Source organism: Triturus cristatus, chromosome 2_1 (assembly GCF_964204655.1).
Source record: "Triturus cristatus chromosome 2_1, aTriCri1.1, whole genome shotgun sequence".
Classification (NCBI taxonomy): Eukaryota; Metazoa; Chordata; class Amphibia; order Caudata; family Salamandridae; genus Triturus; species Triturus cristatus.
Window position 1 is genome coordinate 58,670,765 of NC_140581.1, and position 23,189 is coordinate 58,693,953.

The window sequence follows — 23,189 nt, forward strand, 5'->3', positions numbered from 1 at the left end:
AGGTTTGTAGGGTGAGTACGGTGTGCTACAAAGGGAGTGTGAAGCGAATTATTTATCCCTACTGGTGTGAAAGTGCTGTTTTGCCCACTTTGAGATGGTGCTGAGGTGAGGTGCCGGTACACTCTGGGATGAAACCGTGCATCTAAACTGTGAGCTGAGTGCTGTAAAGTGATGTGCACTGGGCGCTGTAGCATAGTGGGCGCTGTAGCATATCTGTGCAGGTGGTGTTTGTATGCGTTTAGAGTATAGCAGGAGTGGGAAGCATAGTACTTAGTGGTATCGGAATGAAGACTCAGGGATGAAACTCTGAGTGTAAGTCGTGAGTTTATTGCTGTGAAGTGATGTGCTGTGGGCACTGTAGGATACTGGCCGCTGTAGCATACCTGTGTAAGTAGTGTTCGTGTGTGTTTATTCTATACAGGGAGTGGGAAGCGAACTGCTCATCCCTATTGGTCTGAAGAGTTGAATGTAGTGTTTTAGGAAGCAGGAATAAAGGAATAATCATGAAGAATATAATGCATAATGTTGCAATGCCAGAGATGGAATATGGTAAAATGAGTTGTGTCTAAGAAAGTGGTTGTATGGTAATAAAGGGATGGAGTTTGAAAATTATATAGAAAGTGTCTTTATTTAAGTGCCATAATTGGACGCACTGGTGCAAGAGCTAGGGTATCCAGCTGATGTAAAGTTTAACCACTTCTGCTGTATTCAAAAGTAAGCTCCGGCATTGGTGAATTGTATATTACATGTTACAGTTGCATGTGAAATCAACAACAGCCATTACACTTGAATGACTCTACATTCTATAAAGAAAATAAAGGTAGGATATGATTACCACATGTTTCATTTAAGAAAAGAAATAAATAAAAAAGAAATTGCACAATGTAGTCATCAAACTTTTCATATACCTTAGCATTGCTTTTTTGTAACAGAAAATTAACAACAGTAGAATAGTTAGCAATCTATTGTACAGTAGATTCAATGTGGTGCGTGTCAGAATTGGTACTAGTTCTACCCACATTGGAACTTTGAGGATGAATACAAACATTTTGCTTCTGAGAAGCACACTTGGTACTTTTGTAGTCAAACCATACATTATTGTCTTCAGCTGTTTTAAAAAAACATGTTTGTGTAGAGAGCTAAGGCTTTGAGCTTAGACAAACTCCAATTGCTTCTGCTGTAGTCAAATCGAAGCTCCTGCATCATTGAATTACACATTATATGTTACAGTTCTATGTGACCTACAGAATAGCTATTAGACATAAATAAATACATTGTATAATGAAAATAAAGGTAGTTTACGATTACCCCACTGTGCCAACCAGTTCCTAAACAAAGTTGTCTTTTTACAATTTTATCGTGAGGTTGTGAGCAGAGGCTAACTTTGAGTAAAATTGTGTAAAAGGACTTTGTGAATAACAGGCAGGCAGAGAGATGTGTGCACAAAGAATAGACGTGGTTTCTAAATGGGTATCGGGTTTAGGTTAATTTTGGAAGTAAATAGCGTATTTGCATAGGCCATACATCACCAATTCCTGGTTAGACTGGAGACGTAAGGGGGAATAATGAGGATAGAGTTCAAATGTCTGAGTATACTTAGAAAGTTATTATATCAAAGTAGTAGGATTGAAGTGTATTATACAAAATGTAAAGGAAAAAGTAAAAAAGATGGAAAAAAAATCCATTCAAGAATAATGTGAGTTTCTTACAAGTCTTGGAGATTACAGTCCAGAAGTTCTTCAGCTGCCTGAGATGCGTAATGTTCCAAGATGCTTCCTGTGAGAAAAGCGAAGCGATCCAATTCATATCCTCGAAGGGACAGTAATGTTCCTCGAATTTTGGAGCGGTAATTTGAATGGGCAGGCAATCTGCGATGTTGTGAAAAGGCCTCACTTTGCAGGAGATCTTTTGTGGCTGCGCAGAAATTCCATTGCGCTGCGATTCCTTTTTGCATTGCATTCGCCATTGCTCATCTACCAGAAAAATCACGTTCATGGTTTTCAAGATACTGCATTACCTGCTGGATATCTGGAGCGATTTTTGAGATGTTGGCAAGGCATACATCCATTCGCCAGTCGAATTGGCAAGTTTTGCAATCAAATGATGGTTGTACACATTTTGCATATATGTGTAGATAAATGTTATGTTGTAGCTAGCTCCAATAATAGATAGAGGCAGGCAGACAAAAAGTTTTTCCTTTTTTTACAGTATTGATGTAGCTTGGCCTAGAGGCATAATCTGTCGGAAATAGTTGTTACCATAGAGAGCATAGCCATTTCTATAGTATAATTAGTAGTATGATGGCCACAAAGAGGGTGAGAATTATGGGCACTGTTCCTGTTATTCCAGAGATGATCGAAAGAATGTCTGAATGTAGTCTGGTATTAAAAGAAGAACAGTTTGAAAGCGTGTTAGAAGGCTGTAGGCGACCATGTTAAAAACGTGTGCCAGTTCTTGTGTGTGACATGTGTCGAAAATGGTGTAACAATTCACAAAGTGTAATTGGCGGTTCGTATTTAAAAGGGAGTGTATTTTATTTGAAGTTTGTGGTATCTGCAGTCAATAAATTTCTTTTGCAGAAGTGAGGGAGACTTCTGTTCTGAAAAAAGGTGCTTTTAGTTTGGTTTGTTTCTTGAAATGGGTTTTCAAACCAGGAATTGAAGGCCAAGTTGAAGTTTGGGAGTTAGTCTGTGTGGGTGGGAATATATATTGCCACAGGAAGTTACTGTGTTTGAAACAGTAAGGACATGCGGTATGCCAGCTCATATTCTGTAGGAGTGTATGTTATTGAGAAGCAGATAACTGTCATTAGAAAGCTGTGTGAATGTTGGTGTGATTGTGGGAGTTGGTGTCCTTTTTAGAAAGGAAGCAAGATTGGTGGCTGTAAGCTTATACGGGTCATGTAGTTGGACATTCTTGGATAGTAATGAATGACTGCCATTGTGGTCGCACTATTCACCTGTGAGAAAAACGTTTGTATGCTCTTTAAGACAGCGATATGTAAATGGAATAAGCCACTGCTTGTGAATAAACGCGCTACCTTATATAATGGCATTCAACATGACAAACAACATGTGCACGTAGCAGACTCAATGACACTACATACTGTGGGAGCCGTGGCTAGCCATGTATACAAGCTAAACATGGCATGGCACTTCTACCTCACTATGCAGAATGCGGGGAGAGATGAGAGCAAATTATGTGCGAAGGTGGCAAGTAATTCTCGATTATAAAAATATACAATGCAAAGTTTTGAGGGGATGTGCCAGACAGACTTGAGTATGCAGAGCACAGGCAAGTACATGCCAACATACACTGATAGTCTATTGAGTGAAGTGGACAGTGGACGCAACCATGATAGTACAGTTAGTAGGGAAGATTATGGAATGGTAGCACGTACGTGCCTTCCCCCCCCACAATTGTTAAGGGAAGTGGGCTGGCTCGCCGTACGCAAGGCTAGCGTAGGGGTATGAATAAAAGGCATGTTTCTTTGGGCATGGTTCTCTTCTGGATTGGTGAACGTGTCTGCCAGGTCTGCGCAGCTTACACCGCCATGAGGCTGATGCTGTGAGCGAAGGGGGGTGCGTGAATGATGCTCTCAGAAACCGTCATGGCCGCTGTGACGCATATATGCCCCATAGTTCACCTTTCAACACCGCTGTATGTGAAAGAGGGCTGACCACGTGTCGGTGGAAGGCCCTGGGCTGAGGTCTGCGAGCTTGGAAGGCTCCTGAGATTAACACTGGCTACCGCGACACAGGCACACAGAGCCCAGCCTGAGGCCCAGGAGCGTGGAGTGCTCTGTATAATAGTAACACAGTAGTCCGACAGGTACCGACAGTGGAACGGTGTTTTGATACCACAGTGGACGATGTTAGAACTGTATCTGAGAGTAGAGATGAAGGTACTTCCTTCGACCAGCTGCAACCAACTCTGGGTCCCAACATTGTAATGGTGTCTTGATCCCATAATGGATGATGTCCGATAGTACCTGCTGCTTGCTTTTCACAGAACTCCGTCCGTTGAGGTGCATCACACTCTGTGCTTCCGTAGCTAACTGCAGTACAGGATTATTGGGCTTTGTTGACTGTAGTTGCTGGACTATAGCGTGGTATAGCAGGTAAGAACAGTGAAACAGGGTCTTGATTCTGTGATTGAGGATGTCAGAAGTTAAAGCATTAGAACTGCATTTGAGAGTGGAGATGAATGTGCTCTCTTCGATCAGGTTCATCCAACTTTAGGTCCCGACTTTGGAACGGTGTCTTGATCCCACAATGGATGATGTCCGATATTACCTGCTGCTTGCTTTTTTCAGAGGCTTGTGTGTTGAGGTGCATCACAGTCTGTGATTCCGTAGCTAACTGCTGTACATGATTATTGCTAGCACAAGATCAATCACAGAAAAAAAGCAAAAGAAATGCAAAGAAAACTTGCCAAAGTGTTATTTAATCACACTTTAGGAAGGTACACATTTACTAATAAATACAATAGACTTAGATCAAATAGTGCGGGGTGCCAAAGAAGGGAAAGAAGTGGATGGTGATTTGAGTGAGGAATGGGGGGTAAGTGACATATAAATTATAAACACGTCACAATTTGATTGCAAGGCAAAACAATTTTTCAGAATTCAGAAGTCACGTGACTTCTGAATAATTACGAGGCGAGTCGGTGTTGCCGCATCTTACGAGACTGGATTTTCCTGCGATTAATTCCTTTGTCGCCTTTTGAGTATGCACCATGGCGTCTGATTCGGGAGATATTGCATTCCCCGATTCCTTCAAGACTGACAATTAAGTGTCACTCACTCTACCCCCTCTCTGGAGCTTTTCAGCCCTTGCGTCATTTGACGCCAAGAAGATACTGATCACCTGTACATCCCTGTCTTGGGTGCCACTCCCCTTGTCACATTGTCTCTGTCCTGAAGAAGACCCCGTTAGTAAGGAGCTGACTTACCTACCTATGTCCAGGGGTCGAAACGTCGACAACACTTCTTTGCCAGTACTGCCAACAGTGTAATAGACACTGTGCTTTTGCTTGTACATGGTTTTTGTAAATAATTCTGATATTCATTTCAATGAATTTGACCTGGATACTTTGGCTTGAAATTGTTTTGCCTTGCAATTAAATTGTGACGTGTTTATAATTTATATGTCACTTACCCCCCATTCCTCACTCAAATCACCATCCACTTCTTTCCCTTCTTTGGCACCCCGCACTATTTGATCTAAGTCTATTGTATTTATTAGTAAATGTGTACCTTCCTAAAGTGTGATTAAATAACACTTTGGCAAGTTTTCTTTGCATTTCTTTTGCTTTTTTTCTGTGATTGATCTTGTGCTAGCTCTTTTTTATAACAAATAGTTTGCATACCCTGGGACCCTCTCCCTTATACTGCTCTATTACCCAGGTCCCAGTGATTTGTGGGTTTACCCTTTGTAATAACGTACATGATTATTGGGCTTGGTTGACAGTAGTCGATGGAGTATACTGTGGTACAGCAGGTGCAAACAGTAAAATGGGGTCTTGATTCTATGATTGAGGATGTCATAAGTTAAAGTCTGTGATGAGTTTTGTGTACCTCCTCTGATCAGGTGCAACCAACTCTGTGCATACGAATCCAACGGTATGTGGCTGTGAGTTGTGAATGACCACTGGATTTTGTGTAGACTGCAGTTCGCAGGGTTCACAATTTAGATTGCGTGATGATTGTTTAATTACAGAATCCAGTAGTTAAGTAATTAGAACGTCTATTGAAACATACGCAATATTGTTTTAGTATACTTGCTTCAAGAAGTTTTTTTATATCAGTTATAGGTTTAGTGAAATGACCAAATGTATCTTGGAAGTCGAAAGGAACAGTGAATAGTGTAGACTGTGGAGAGATGAAATCCCAATTTGAATTGTTTTGATTTATTAATTGTTGAGTTCTCTGTAATTTATGTTGTTTTATTATGTAAAGAGGGAGTGAGAAAAAGTATTGATGGTTGTGTGTGTGAGTACTGCTTTTAATTAACAATGCAGACAGTAGTGTTCACAATACAGATCGGGTTGTTTTGTAGATGATTCAGTCCTGTAAGAGAAGAGATTGCTGTAGTGTGCTCTGTTTGCACCACTCATACGCATCATTGCAGGCTCCGCACATGTTTTCTTTGCTTCGTGTATTGCAAACTGTAGAGCTCAAGTCAATGCTACGTGACTGTGGGCCCTTGCTGAACGCTCTCTCTGGCCCACACTGCAGACTTCTGTGTCCACATTTGACATTGAGGCGGTATTGTAGATGATGCAGTCCTGTAGGAAAAGATATTGCTCCAGTGCGCTCTGTCTGCACCACTCATGTGCATCATTGCAGGCTCTGCACATGTTTTTTTTTAGTTTGTGTATTGCAAACTGTAGAGCTCAAGTGAATGCCATGTAGCTGTGGGCCCTTGTGACCGCTCACTCTGGCCTACACTGCAGACAGCAGTGTGCACAATTGAGATTGAGTCGCTATTGTAGATGAGGTAGTCCTGTAGGAAAAGACATTGCTCCAGTGTGTACTGTCTGCACCATGCATATGTATCATTGCAGGCTTTGCACACTCTTTTTTGTTGCTTCGCTGACGACAAACTGGGTAGGTGAAGTCACTTTACGTATCTGTGGGCCCTTTGTGACCGCTCTCTATGGCCTACACTGCAGACAGCAGTGTTCATAATTCAGATTGAGTCGCTATTGTAGATGAGGTGGTCCTGTAGGAAAAGACATTGCTCCAGTGTGTACTGTCTGCACCATGCATATGTATCATTGCAGGCTTTGCACACTCTTTTTTGATGCTTCGCTGACGACAAACTGGGTAGGTGAAGTCACTTTACGTATCTGTGGGTCCTTTGTGACCGCTCTCTATGGCCTACACTGCAGACAGCAGTGTTCATAATTCAGATTGAGTCGGTATTGCAGATGATGCAGTGTTGATGGCAACAGATATTGCTCCTAGTACGGCCTGTCTACAGCACGCATTATCGGTGGCTGTGCACATTTTTAATGCTTTTAATGTGGTTATGTGAGTGCACTTATGATATAATCTTTTTGTGTATCATTTCAGATCTATTGATTGTGTGTCTGTATACCACAAGTTGTTGTTCTTTTACGATGGAATTATTTCTGTATTATTTCACATCTACTGTCCCTACCTTACTGCAGCATAAATGATTGATTCTTTTAATATTGAATCTCTGTGTGTGATCCAATGATTACTGTTGTAGTTGATTCTAGCAGCAACCATTGTCTGAGGGCTGGTTTAGACATACCACACACACATCCAGTACAGACGTCACTGGATATGTCACCATGGTAATAAAAAGCAGTCAAGCGCACGTGCCCGATCCACTTCCATTATCTATGTGTGTCCGTATGTTCATTTTCTATGCATGATACTGTCTCTGGTCCGTACTATATTACGTTGTGTTGTGGACAGCGTATGCAACCATTTTACCTGTGTTATTGGAGAAAAGTTTGGTAATGTAACTTTTAGGTGCATGGGTATCATAGGTGGAAGGCTACTTTACAGAGAATGAAAATTGATGAAAATGATGGTTGCATGTTGTGTGTAGTGTAAGATATGTGTATATTGCAAATTTTTTTGAACAAAGCTCTCTAAGCAGAAGAGGTGTGTCTCATGAAATGCAGTGCAGATATTGACTAAAATGGGTGGCGTTTTCGAACTGTTACGATGGGAAATGTTATGAACTAATGAAATGCTTTTTTTTATGGTAATCACTCAGCCATTGCACAATGAGACCGCACCCAATGTGATTTTGAGAAAATATGTTTATTATAATATAAGTTTATTAGAGTTAGAAACATATAACTGTTTAAAATATTGTTAATTATCATTTGCTCTCATATACATTTTAAAGTTTTTTAGATACAGTTTTGAGACCAAATAAAATGAGGGAATGGCGTATGCTGCGTGACATCGTACATCTATGACGTAACACAGGGCGTGGCAGCGTGCACTCATCTCATATGCAACACGCAGCGGGGGTGACCCTATATGTACATGACGTAACGTGCAGCTTGGTAGTGCGTACTCGTTGCATGCCAAAGTAGCAGCTGGCGCGACCTCATATGTACATGTTGTTACGTGGGACGCGGTGCCACAAACCCATCGGATACGAAATGCACATCATTTAAATGTGGTGGATAAGATTTGCGTGTTGATTGAGCTTGGTAGACTACCGGTACGGGACTGTAGTTATCTAAAAAAAAATTTAAAAAGATATACATATTTTGTGGAGAAGATAAAAAAGATTACATCATTTTTAAAGTTAAAATAAGGATAATAGAGTTGCAAAATATTAAAAAACTATTAGAAAAAATATAGGTTTTATGAATATTAAAATATGAAATTAACATTTATAAAACCTTTGAAATTCACTGAAAAAACCATAGGTTTTACAGACGTTATAGGTAGGAATTAGCATTTCAAAAACCTTAGAAATTCACAAAAAAAATCATAGCTTTCAGGGACGTTATATTTAGTTGGACATTTGACTCATATAAAACCAGAGAAATTCGCCAGTAATAGTTAGTTGAGCTAACTATAACTTGCGCGCCCGCAATGCACTGCTGATGATGTCAGATATTACATCACTCATGACATGGTGAGTGACATCACTCATGACATCACTGATGACATCTCTAATGACATGCGCATGGCACAAAACGCATCACTTGGGTTTGTGTGGTTATCACGTGTCAACAAGTATTTAGATTCAGGAAGATCAATCTGCAAATATTGCAGGATAGCTTAATGTTCTGGAAGCCAGCTCGCTTTAGAAAATGTAGGTTGTATCAAAGCATACAATGGCTTTATACGCTAGGCATATTCGGGAATGTAAGTTCAACCAAAATGTAAGAATCCCAGCAAAGACTGTGGTTTTTTCAGGGTTGCAGGAGGATGCAAACGTGCGCATTTCTCCAAGAAGTGAGGCACCAAGTCTCTACCTTCATTATTGAGCTCGTAACCCAAGAACAACACTGTGTACTCTGCAATGTGTGATTTTTGCAAAGGTAAATTTGTTATGGTATTCCGCAAACAAAATTATGATACAGTCCACGCGAAAAAGATGCAGCCATAATTTGTCGTCTGTGAGATAAATATCATCAACATATGAGTATGCATCAGGGTCTATGCCGTCAACCAAAGAGACAAAACGGGTGGGAAATACACCCTGGCTGTTTTTATAGCCCATGGCCAAACGCTGGAAATGTTTTTGTTTTCCCCCGGTGGTAAAAGCTTTCAAGGGACAGATTGTGACTGAAAAAGCCTGAAAAAGCCGTTGGAAATATCAAGCGTAGTTTTATGTTTTTTATGAACAAGACTGTATACTAGAGCAGAACTATGAGTATTCTGAACTGCAAAGGCGTGACAATGAGTGTTCAAATGCTGGTAATCTAAAGCTAAGTGGTTCAACCCATCGGGTTTGGTTACGGTAAAAAGAGGGTTATTCATCGGCGACACACGTCTCAATCACTCCTTGATACTATAATTGATTGAGAATCTCAGAAACGGGAGCTTTCGTTTCCCGCCAAAGGGGATACTGAGGTTGTGGCTGTGGCATAGACTGTAATGGTATCTCATGCGGGGGAGAATCTTTATCCCAGCCCACCTGAGTACGGTATAGGGCCGGTCAAAGCACCAAAGCCCACTCTTCTGCAAAAGCCTTTGCTTGCTCATTGGAGACATTGTGTGAAAAACTTCACCCCTCGGAGCAGCCAGAACAAAAGGCGGGGGACAATCTGCCTCTGCCAACAAAATCATATCATCTGTCAGGGGGAGCCACTCTGCTGTCAGCCGTTTCAACTGTGATGAGTGTTTCAGTTGCTGTTGCCTCGAGAAATGGATGCAGTGCTTGCTGCACTATGGTAACTTCTGCTGCGCTGTCTAGCAGCATTACTAACCATGTTAGGGTCCGGAGCCGGGTCCTCACTGGCTGTGGTATATCTCGCTGTTAAAGCTGCAAATTTATTTTTCTGAAACTGTGGGCGCTGATGAGGAAAATCATCTTTCTTCCCTTTTCTGTCAGTCTGATGAGGTTGCTCATGACCTTGTGGGGCACCTCGACCTCTGCCGCGCTCCTGGCGTTCCCCGCCACCAACCTGTGAGCATGATGTTTCCTGTGAAGAACGAGAAGAACACTGATCAGGAACCTGAAACCTGTCAGGAGACCTAATTCTCTTACGGACAAGAAAATCATAAGTGCGCTCAGAAGCCTTGGGTTCTGGTGACGCTGTACAAGACCATTGCTTCTGTTGTTGCCTTCCCTACATTTTATTTTTCCAACTCTTTTTAGGAACGATAGGATGGTCTACTTTATGAAACTGCGCCGTCTGTTTTTGCTGTTGTACTGGTATTCTACCAAAAGGTTTAACACCCAAACTATTGCGTCCAATGGTCTTATAAGCATCTGGAAAAAATGTTGGTAATTCGTTGGGCTTATCGTCCTCTGGCACAAGTCACAAAGCATTAGACAATTGAAAGTTACCTGCATCCCCCTTGACTTTAGCAAGAATTAGATCAGCAACTAAGTCGAACACTCCAACCAACCCCATCCCCAACTCCACTGCCACCTCCGATCCGTGCTCATCTGGAACACACTTAATCATGAAGGGGAGCACGGTCATAGAAGGTGTGCCAAAACACTTCACATACATCGCCGCAAACACTTTACCAATTTTCACAATCGGTTACTTTAGGTTAAAAGTGTTTCAACAAACTAATAGTTAAAATTCTGTGTTTTTCCAGGTTTCCAGCTGGTCAAATTTCTCAGCAAGCCAGTAAGGTAAATCATCCTTATTCTGTGGATGCTTGCCCATAACCGAATTAACCATGACAGGACTAATAGTTAGTCCACAAGGTCCAGCTGGTTGCGCAGCAACCCCAGGTGCTGCTCCTGGAGATTGCGTGAGGCGTATTGTACTAAAGCCCTATGCACCTCGATTAGGATGGTGTGCAAGACACACAGGTCGTCTACTGGGACTGCAAGATAACATGGATGTGGTGTGTACCCAGCCAAAACTGGCTAATTGGCCCCTGGAATTGATAAAGGGCCTAAATGGACCGGAGTCACTGAATGGGGTAGGGCACAATTAATCCAAATATGGTGTTGCCATGCCGCAATTGGAACTTCAAGAGTTCTATAAGGCCGACATACATTAGGTGTTGCAGTGTAAGTGTATACATGGAACAAGTTATCATCTTTATTCACTGCAGGAAAGGTTACCCATGAATAAAACACCTCAAAGTGGAAAGCTGGATCAGCTCCAACCACAAAAATAAGTGCAATACCCACGTCAGGCACTCCATATGTGTTCAAATGATGACAGAGTGGAGCGCGGCTATGTGCCACAATATCGACATCAGCCATAAGGAATAAGAAAGAATAACAACTTAATGCGTGGCAGTGCATTCAGGCAGTAATTCAAAAGAATAAAAAAAACATTTAATTGTATCAAGCTTGAAAAAATCTTTAAAATCTTTAAAAACATCAATATAAGTAGGTTATGCCGTCACAACAGAAGCGGGGGAATCGTGGACACGTGCAAGTACTACTAAATTGCTTCGTAAATAAGTACGAGACCAAAAGTTAGGTGCGCCATGTTGCAGGGATTCTGCACATACACAGAACTACGCACAGGAAACCAGAACCCCGGTGTATAGTAGTGTACTAAAAAAAACACCTGCCCAGAACCCCAATCTGACTAGCTATAGTGTCTCATTCAATCTCCGTACTACAGCAAAGCTACCACTGATTAGACATCCTAGAACATGTCACTCCGACCCTCACAAGAATCACCAGAACAAGAACACTTTTTTGTTCAAACACTCATACTTGTCCACAACGTGAGTAAACAGAGACACTGTATAGTTTAAAATGGTTGTTGTAACTAACGTGCTCTTAAATGCAGCACATGAGCCAATACTATCAGCAAAATGTATAAGAACAGTATAATCAGCATTGTTACAATTCCATAAAGCACGAATGGGAAAACCATATTATACTGACAGTGGAAACAGGACAACAGCACCTTACCACCCTCCCCGTGCTAAGAGCTAGTTTATTATAATTATAGTAGACCTCTAGGCTTTGTCAGGGGCACCCCATACCTCCATGTTTAGATGCAAGGATTTACATCTTCGGACAAACACAGCTCTTCTTCATTGGAATGATTTTCTCCAAGTGCTTCCACATGCAAACAATGCCATATTAAAAGCACCTGCGTTTCAGTAGTGCAGCTGTGTTTTATGTTATATCTATGGGTGCGGGACTGACCAAAGTGAATCAACAGCATACATTGTTTTTTGACCTTGAACACGCTGTGCAGATGAGGAGCACAGTGTACAGCTAGATGTGTGAAAGGCAGACAGTTCTCATTTGAAAAAGTGTAAGCAGAGTAATTACGAGACCAGAGCCATGTAGTAACGCTTGCAAAACTGGCACAATGGCGGCCAAGCATCTACTAACTTGTGCTAACTTTAGCAATGTCTGCAGTGAATCCCATGTCCTCACTACAGAAGCCCTCCACTTCCTCGGTTACTGGGACAGCTTCGGTACCTGTCACTGTCCGACGCTGCCTGACTCCGCGGCCAGTACCACCTCCGGAGCGGGGGGTGCGCAGCGGTGTCCCCTCGCTGGACACTCACATAGCGAGCGAGGGGAGGAGGTGAAGTCGGGCAGGGGCAGCACCAGCTGGAAGAGGAGGCGACAGACACCAAGCTCCTCGGGTTTGGGGAGGAGTACCGGGGACTGACTCCTGAAGTGAGAAGCTGACACCCCCTGCCAGCCTATGAAGGCGCAGAACGTGGACACTTTTTAAAGACCCTCCTTTAACGTGGTTGGAGCCGATGGAACTCGTTGGTGGAACTAACCCTTGAAGGCTGCTCTTGACTACTCGCTGGGACTGCGAGGCCCAGGGTGCCTTGCCTCACTGTCATAGGACGCACCTGGTGCTTCTTCCCGGCCCCTCCTCCTTCCGCTATTTGACTCACGCCCCTCATCGCGTGAGCGGGACGCGTGCGGGGCGCAGACTGGGGCGAAGCCTGGGCAAAGGGTGGGCCGTCTGAGGACGATCGTGGACGGGACGGGCCACCTCCCTAACATTCGTTCAACGGTGAGAGCATTTACTACACACTGACTGAAATCTTCGCTTGTTGTGGACATTGACTCACAGTGTATAGTTGAACTCTATTGGTATCTTCTCGTTGTAGCCCTACTGCATCATACAATCATGTCACAAAGCGCTGATAAATCGCGTACTCTAACTGTAAACACCTCTAAAGGCCCAGTATCCGGAACTATCGATCAATTCTTCAAGCGCGTGACTACTGTCTTGGAGAAGGAGATAGCGGATACGGAAAAGCGATTATCTTTAGACTTGCTAACAGGCAAGCGCTCTTCACTGGGCACAATCGGTAAAATCCTTTCTCCAGAGGTGGCGAATGTGGGTATAGGAATTTCTAGACCCTACTCAACGCCTGGAACAACTAAAAATATGTCTTATGTTACCCCCCCTGGCTTGGTTCCCCACTCCACTGATAATATAAGCAGCCTAACTTTATCGGGGCTATCAGATTCACCCAATCTAGCTATCTCTCCCCCCCCAGTGGTAAATAGACAACCAGTAAGAAAGAGACGAGGTATACTTACTAGACCACTCCTGATCAAAAAGAAAAAGGCCAAACCTCTTGCCCAAAAGCCGAATCATTTAGGTTCTGTAGCAACAAACACTCCTCTTCCAAGCATGAACACCCCAGGATTGTCACCCAGTCCGGATATTATGACCGACCTACTTGCTAAATTAGAGATTATGGTCAAATCCCTTTTACTTCCTCTTCTTGAAAGGTCTAGATTAATAACCCTTCACCTAGAGGATTTAAGTAAACAAATGGAAAGGAACAATCTAGTTATATCCGAATTCTCAAATACCCAGACCAAAAATATTATGAAGGAACAAGTCCCCCTTCTTCCTCCCGTGACAGCGCGATCCTCCATCGATGATAACTTGACGAAATCGCGCACCACTTTGGGGGCAAATTCTGCGGATATACCATCCAATAATACCGCAGATCTAGGCAGAAAACATCACGCAATAAACAGCAAAGAATTAGAAGGGGACAAAAAGGCGGGTAATAGCCCTAAATCTGGTACTCAACGAGATACCGAAGAACAAAAAAGTAAAAATATAAATAATTCTTCTGCAACACCTATCATGAAGAAAAAGGATATAATAGATCAAGAGAAGTGTGAATGGTTAACCCAGCCTAAATATATCCCAGTAAGCAGAAGAGTGGATCTACCCCCTGAATCAGCCCCATACACAATTATTATGACAGGGGTTCCGGAATTAACAGCGGGTGCAAGGGAGGACTTTTATGCGCTAAAAAACAAAACCATGCATTGGTTGAATCAAAACAGACCCCTCCCTGCACACATAAATGGGGAAATTCTTATGGTGAGACGTACATGCTGGGTAGGAACTAGACCGAAAGATAAGGAGGGGGACGTGATAATTATAAATTTTAGAGATCACAGAGCGGTCAGATGCATAGGTGATTGGTATGAGGCTAGAGGGGAGGTTGCCATTGCTACACACTTGGTCAACTATTTCTACCCTAGAGAACTGATCTCTCACTCCAATCCGCATGTCAAAAAAGATTCTTCTACGAATTGGGGGGAAATAGATCATCGTTTCTCTTTTCAAGCTGTATATAATCATGCTTCTTACCCACAGCTGAACAGTAGACTCACGAATAATAATCACCAACCATTTCAAGCCCCAAATCAGGCACCAAGGAATAATAATCCCCAGATATACCAGAGATTTAATATTCCTACCTCTAACCCCTATGCTGCTTTGTATGGTTTGGAAAACATAGATTGACTCAATACCAAAGAGACTCAAACTAGAAAACCCAATGCATCTCATCAATCTCCTTCTAACGATACTGACCATGCATCTGAAAACGCGGAAATCAGATTGATAGAAATCGCGATCCCCCCTTCTGCACCAATTCCTCCACAGCATAGGGATCTCGATTCCACTCCAATGAGCCCATAGTCTATCACCTAAACAGCTGGGGGTCATAGAATCAAGAGTTGTAGAAACCTCCCCTGTAGTGAAAGCACTTAACATTCGTAAAAGTTTAGATTTAAGAAAAGCTTGCACCACAGTACAGTTTATGTCATGGAACATTGCGGGTCTACGTGCCAAAATAACGGACGGGACTCTAATGAACTTTGTTCAAGAATATCACGTAATTTGTCTTCAAGAGACATGGTCCACCAACGATCAACACTTGCTGGGCTATAAAACTTATTCCTCACCGGCTATCGCAGGCCCACATGGCAGGGCGAAGGGGGGCTTGACGATATTTATAAAAAATACCATACCTGGGCTAAAAGTCACTCCCCTAAGATTACACACTAACCATCAGATCTTAAAACTCTCGTTTGAGGGGAAGGGGGTTATTTTTCTAGTAAATTCTTACGACAACCTTCCAGAATGTGAGAGACCAGAACTACTTGAGGCTATTCGTAATAAACTTTCCACCCTGATAAGCAGAATACAAGGGACAGATGCCCCAAGTATCGTCTGGGGGGGTGACTTCAATCATCACCCCTGCAGCGTGACAAACAGTAGTATTTGTGGGGTAGGGGAAGAAACTGATAATCATGTGACTCATTTCAGTCATACAAAGTTAGGAGACCTACTTAATGAAATGATGTCGGAATTAGGTCTAATGATTTTAAATAATTCTAATATTCTATCAGGACAACTGCAGGCCACATATTTGGGGAGAGGGTGGGAGACAACGATCGATTACATTTTGATCACAGCTACACTGGGTAGTAGAGCGCAGAGTTTTAGATTAATAATTAATGCACTAAGTGACCATGCAGCGCTGGTTTTTAACTTAATTTTCGATGTGGGGAAATTTAAACCATATTCGATGATGACTGCTCTTGCCCAAAATAATATTTATTTGGCAAAACAAAATGGCTATGCCGTAGGTTGGGGCAAGATAGAACCAGAATTAATAACCAAGAAGGTGGTTCAAGCGGTCTACCCCGCTATTGTGAAATGTTTAGACAGCAATACTAATCAAAAAGAATTGTTGATTAATTTTAGTTTAATTTTGGAGAAAGTAAATAATCTTTTAACATGTACTAATAAAGGGAAAAAAGGCGAGAAAAGAGGGTGGTTTAGCCATGAATGCACCTTAGCCCACAAACTTTTGAAAAAAGCCTTGTCAAAATCTGTAAGAGATCAAGACGAAATCCGCCGGCTAAGGAGCTCATACCGTCTAGCCTGCAGATTAAGGAAGCAGAAAATAAAAAAATCCCTATGGGACCAACTCCACGAGAGTTCCCAGTCCAAAAACGGAGAGCTATTCTGGAGGATAGCGAAGACTCCCTTCCTGACTGACTGCTGTTATCAGCCAACAGTCGAAGTAGCGATTGATGGCCCGACATGGGTAAACCACTTCGCCAAAGTGTTTAGTAAAACCCAAACAGTCGATTTGGATGAGAAGAATGAGGATAGTCCCCAAGAAATTTTATTTCCGATCCCCCTAAACTTCGAATTACACGAAGTTATTAAGGCTGTGAAAGCCAGTAAAGGAGGAAAAGCCCCCGGCCCAGATGGAGTTCCAGTTGACTTTTTAAATTCAAACTTGACCTGTGGGCACCAATCTTAAAAGGGGTGTTTGATGCTGCAATGAAGCACGGGCTAATTGAAACCTGGACTCAATCAATTATGATTCCGATTTTTAAGAAGGGAAACAGAGATGAGGTCTCCTGTTATCGGCCAATATCATTACTGGATTCTCTCGGCAAAGTGCTGGGTAGGGTGGTCTTACAGCGACTCCAAGAGTGGGCTGAAGACTATAACATACTATCTAATATTCAGTTTGGCTTCCGGCAAGGTTTCGGAACAATAGAACAGGCACTGAACTTAAGCTTATTGATGGGAAAATACGTAACAGCAAAAGAAGGCAGATTGTACATGGTATATGTCGATCTTTCCGCGGCATTCGACTGTGTTTCCCATTCAAAGCTCTGGTCTGTCCTAACTGACATGGGAATAGATCCAGCCTTGGTAACCCTCCTTCGGGCATTATATTCTAATGCTTCGTCCAAGGTCCGTTTTGGCACACAGGGCGAAGTATCTGAGTCCTTCAGGGTGGAACGCGGTGTGAGGCAGGGTTGTGTCCTGGCCCCTTTCCTCTTCTCTCTGTATACCAACGGTCTGGAGGTCGCAATGTTGAAGGGGGCCCAGGACCTCCCTCGAGTAAAAGATCGCCTAATCCCAGCGCTTCTCTACGCGGACGACGCAGTAATTTTAGCGCGTACTCCCCGAGAGTTGCAGAAATCCCTTGATAGGTACTCTCAGTTTATGGCTACTTTGGATCTAAAAATAAACATAAAAAAAACCTATGTGATGGTGGCAGGAAAGGACAGGAAAAGGGGAAAGTCCATATTCTTAAACAAAGAGATGCTAGAATTCACTAACCAATACCCGTACCTTGGAGTCTTGATTGACGAAAAACTTAATTGGAAAGCGGCCATTAATGCCAGAAAACATCATCTCATGCGCGCAATAATGGCACTTATAAAATTTTCCCAGAAATTAGGAAAAAGACCACCCGTAGAACTTCTTCGCATTTACGCAGCAAAGTGCCACTCTATTGCACTCTATGGGGCAGGCTTGTGGGGCCATAAAAGCACGAATGTACTTCAAATTGCAGAGAATGTTTTCATGAGATTTCTCCTGATGACCCCTAAACGTGTATCCACTTTTTCTTGTCATGCTGAACTTGGTATGGCCCACATCGAAGATTTGGCTAAAATCCAACCTCTTCTACTGTGGCGCCGTATTTGGATGTCATCAAAAAATCTACTTACAAAGGAGATTATAGCAGACTGCATGTCGTTGGAGCACGCAGGAAAAATTGAGTGGCTACTGTACATAAAAAAGTTTTTTAATGATTTAGATTTGATTAAATATTATGTTAACCCCGAATCAATGTCCGAGATTTCAAAGAAAGACCTAAAAATAAGAGCCCTTTCTCATCTGGAAGAATTACGGATCACAAAAGAGTCAAGTAAAACATCGGTTCAACATTCTTTGATGGTTGAGACTACTCTCACCATTGAACCATACTTGACCTACGTTGAGTCCCAATTTGAGCGCCTCTTGCTGACGCGTTTCAGACTGAATGTCTTCCATAGGCTTGTAGCCTTCCCAAAACGCAATTCCTGGGAAGGGACTCTAGTGGTGTGTCCTTGCGATGAAATTTCAGTACAAACAACCATGCACACTGTTTTGTTTTGTAAGTTTTATGCTGTCCACCGCAATTTATGGCTGACTCCACTGTTAAGAACGCTTGGTTTTAGAAGATGTCGTCCTGCTATGCTGCACCTACAATTTCTGAATACTACACTGATTACAAAAAGTGTAGCTATGTTTTTAAAGTGTATTTATAATCATAGATCAAACCTTGGTTGAAAGTATCCATGTTACTCCAAATAATTTTACACTTTGCGTATATTGTGGGTGATATGTTTTCTGTAAATGCTTTTATGGTTATAACTGTTTTTATATAACCGAATAAAGATTATTATTATTATTATTATTATTATTACTACAGAAGCTCTAACACTACCAAATAAGCCATCTAGAAACACATTCCTTTTAATATGTCTGAAGGGTGGTGCACTTAAACCTACACATGCACTTTGACTAGTACTATGACTTGTGATTTAAAACTGGTTCATGATTCTTAAGCTGCTTTTCTATGACCTAAAAGGCACTTCTAATATCATTTGTAGTTAGGCTTTAAAGTAAACTGTGATGTATGTAAAAATAATGACATTCATTTGTAAGCAGCAGTATTCTACCAGTACACTTTATGATGTATATAGTGACTTCTACTTACAGACTTTTACCTTCAGTTTAATGTCACATACATAGCTTCAAAGGGAAATGTTTCAAACATATTCTAATATACGGTGTTTGAAGTATCTACGGAATCAGTCACATGCTTAGACACAGCTCTTAAACTTGTAGCACTAATGCAGGCTGTGACACTTTAGCTTCAGGAAATGAATAGTGAGTGACAACCAAGATAAAATGAACAGCACTTCATAGATATAGATTTATTGAGACAAAGACCAGAAACAAAGCCAGCAATGTACTGAGATTTCACTACATGTTAAAAAAAATACAAATTGAGGCAGTAATTCTGATATACAGTAAAGCTCTCACATTAACAAGTAAATAATTCAGAGAAGTAGCACTTTCAACATGTCTTAGGCCTACTATACTTCAGTTTGTACATGAAGGTATACATGTAGGCCAACTTGGTATTTCAAACACATTGACAAGCTTTAACCTGTTATAGTAGTAGTAGTTAGGAGTCACTCGTAACAAAGATTGCAAGTAGGAAAAAGAGCAATGTGAATGTGCATGAAACAAAAGGCATGTACTTACAAGTTTTTTATGATATAGCCACCTATGCACACATACATTAACTTAGACATCCAGCGCAGTGTTCTATATGCAGTTTAATATCATATACGTGATTATAAAAGGGTAGACATAATAATACATCCTCTCAGATAGTGCTGCAAGTATTTTCACCTTCCTTAGCATGTGAAGACACAATTGTTATGTATTTAGCACTAATGGAGGCTTTGAGACACTTAATTAAACATGTTGATAGTGACTGACATACCCGAGAGACAATCCATGCTACCCCTTACATAAAGATTTATAGACCTGATATGAAAAAATCTCCGGCACTACAAAGTAAATCATTCAAAGAATTAGCCCTTTCAATATGTCTCATGCCAGGTTTCATTGTGCGTGTACATGCAGCTGTAGAACTAGGCCAACATCGTATTTAAAAGCCCTTAACAAACCTTAATGTGCTGTAGTAGTACTTAAAAGTGATGCCTAAGATAGACTGTACTTAGGTCAGAAGATAAAGTGTATGTGCATCAAAGCAAATACATGTAGCAAGATATTTTTCACAGAAATCTTGACACTTTTAGGTGTATAGGCTGACTTATACGTCCAGTGTTCTTCATTCAGTTCAACGTCATGTAACTAATTATGACAGGGTGGAGCTGCTCATAATTCCTCTTAAAAAATGTTTAAACCATCTACTCTTTTAATCACATGTACAGACGAAACTCTTCTTTATACAGCGCTAATGTAGGCAGTGACACTCTCAGTTAAACAGTTCATTAGTGACTGACACACCCAAGAGACAATCCATGCCACCCCTTCCATATAGATTTATGGAGGAAATCGTTATGGAAGAGAGCCAAACATGTACTAACAGATTGTATAACACACAGAAAAAAACACTCAGATAGGAACTGAGACACTTATCCTGATATGTAGTAAAGGTCTGAAATTACCAAGTGAACCATCCAGACAACATTCAGAGGGTTTTTTCAAGCACATTTTCCCCATGTAAATTTGTTATAGTAAGGAATTCACATTTAACAAACCTTAGAAATTCATACAAAAACAAATGTTACAGGGACATTATACTCATAAAAAAAGTGAAATTCTGCAGTCAGGCAGTGAGCTAACTATACCTTGTGTTCCTGTAATGGACTGCTTATGACCTCGCATATTAAATCACTCATGAAATATTCAGTGACATTACTGATGACATCACTGATGACATCTCAAATGACATCACTAATGAAATCATTCTCAGAATCTCTAATGCACCCACTCACACCTCCATACAACCTCTGATACACCTACTCCAACTTCCATGCTACCATTCTCAAACCCATTCATACATCCATACAAGTACTTACATACCCACTCACGAATGCATAGGTCTATATACACAACCACTCACTCACCCATACAGCCACTCATACATATACTAACTCAACAAAAACAGCCACTGACATATCCATTCATATACCCATAGTCACTCACACACTGTCAGTCACCAACAGAGCTACTCACGCACCTACTCACTCTCCCATAGAGTCAATCACACAGCCACTTACTCACCCATATAGTTACACACATACTCACTCACTTGCTCCTATAGATACTAACACATACTCTCTCCCCTCTATATAGTCACTGACACAAGTACACTCTCACCCATAAATCTACTGTCACAATTACTCACTTTCCCATACTATCACTCATAAACTCTAACATTCACCTATACTGCCTTTCACATATACAGGTACACACCCATACACCACTGACACATCCACTCACTCACTAACACAACCATACACTCAGTCACCCATACAGCCCCTCACACATATACTCACTGACCCATACAGCCACTGACCCACCCAATTACCCATCCATACAGGCAGGCACACAGCCCCTCACCCACCCACACAAATATTCAGGCACCCATACAGGTACTCAGACAACTAGTCAATCACCCATACAGCCACTCACATACCCACTCACACACCCATCAATGTCAGTGGCATATGGATGAGTAACTAGAAGACTATAGAATAGGAGTTCCAACAAAGGAGGGGAAAAGTACTTTGGAAAGTTGTCTTATCAACAAAATATTTCCATCTAATAATATAGAAGTTAAACTAATGAATAATTTAATTGAAGAACAAAAGTCTATAGTTTGTTTAATGCCAACAATTCAAGAGTGCACCAAGTTAAATTAACAATTACTACAACTGGAGAAAGAATATTTTTTGTAAATAGCAGCTATTGATAAAATGGAACATCAGGATGGTACAATACTACTCAGAAATAAACTACAAGGACATTTAGATTGCTTTTGAAAAGTCTGTCTCGAAAACTGCAGGATTAAAAAAAATGTATGTGTCAGCAATAATTGTTGACTAATTTTGCCACGTAATTATAATGTAGTGGAAGGGTTAGTAAATGGTGTAATTGCCAAAGTAATTGATTTTATTAATTTCCCAAACAGAGATGAGGTTGAATTTGATCAGATTGATGATGTGAAGCAGATTGGCCATTGTGGTGTAATTGTTTTGCTAGTGAAAGACTTATATATGATCCATTGACAGAGGTGCTGGAGCTGTATATTTTGATGATTGCTCACCTTCTCTCTGCTTTTGTACAGTTTTAAGTTGTTATCGATGGAAAGTTTTTATATGGTAGAGCATAGATGTTGTAAAACATGATTAATTGTTTGCTGTTCCTCATGCCAAGGTTTTGTTGCTCAAGGTGAACCTGACACATTTAGCTACAGTGATGCTATTACCAGAAGGAATGGTAAAAATGTCTTTGTTTCAAGGTCAAGTGGTATTGACAACTACTGATGTCAGTGTGAAAACAAGAAATACAGCTTGATAGTGGTTTACTTTAAAAATGATTACAAATAAAAGTTTAAAGAGTGTATTAGTAAACAGTTAGTGTCAAACATTGTGTAAAATATGTGCATATGTATATATGTTTTACACTTTTTAAAGAATTTCCAATAAAACTGGAATATATGTATCATGATGATTGTCAGCTACGTCATGGCAAAACTTCAAAATTAATTTGTTACAATTAAAATAAATAAAAAAACAATTAATAATTCAGGGAGAACACATTCTGAGGTAGGTACTTTCTTAGCTATGATTTTTCCAAGTTCGCAAAAAGAAATACTGTTGTTCGCAACTACGCACAATGAAAGTCAATGAGGAAAAATAGGAAATTGCATTTAAAATCAAGCAATGCTTTCATGAAGTTCACCTTCTCATTTCAGGTCACTCACAAGGCAAAAGATCAGGAGTGTCATGGATTTTGGCAGGAGGTCATTGGCAGCAGGTGCACTACCAAAAAGGGGGCCGACTGAAAATAAACAGCACAGGAGGACTTATAGGCAAATCCAGAGGATCTGACTCAAGGGAGCAGGTCACATGGGCCCTGAGACCATGTGGGACCATGGAGTGCAGCTGGTTTATCAGTACCCAGGAAAAGCGGGCTGGGCACCGAGCAGATAGGGCTATCAAGCATGATGCGCCTTTGGGTTCCTTGCAGTCAGGGACGGGCAGGTTGCAGAGATTAATACAGGACAGCTCAACCACTCACAGAGCTGGTTTCAGGGGTCTTCAAGTCCTCTGATGGGTGTCTGCATCATGGGTAGTTAGAGTATGGATTGGACTCTTTCTTCT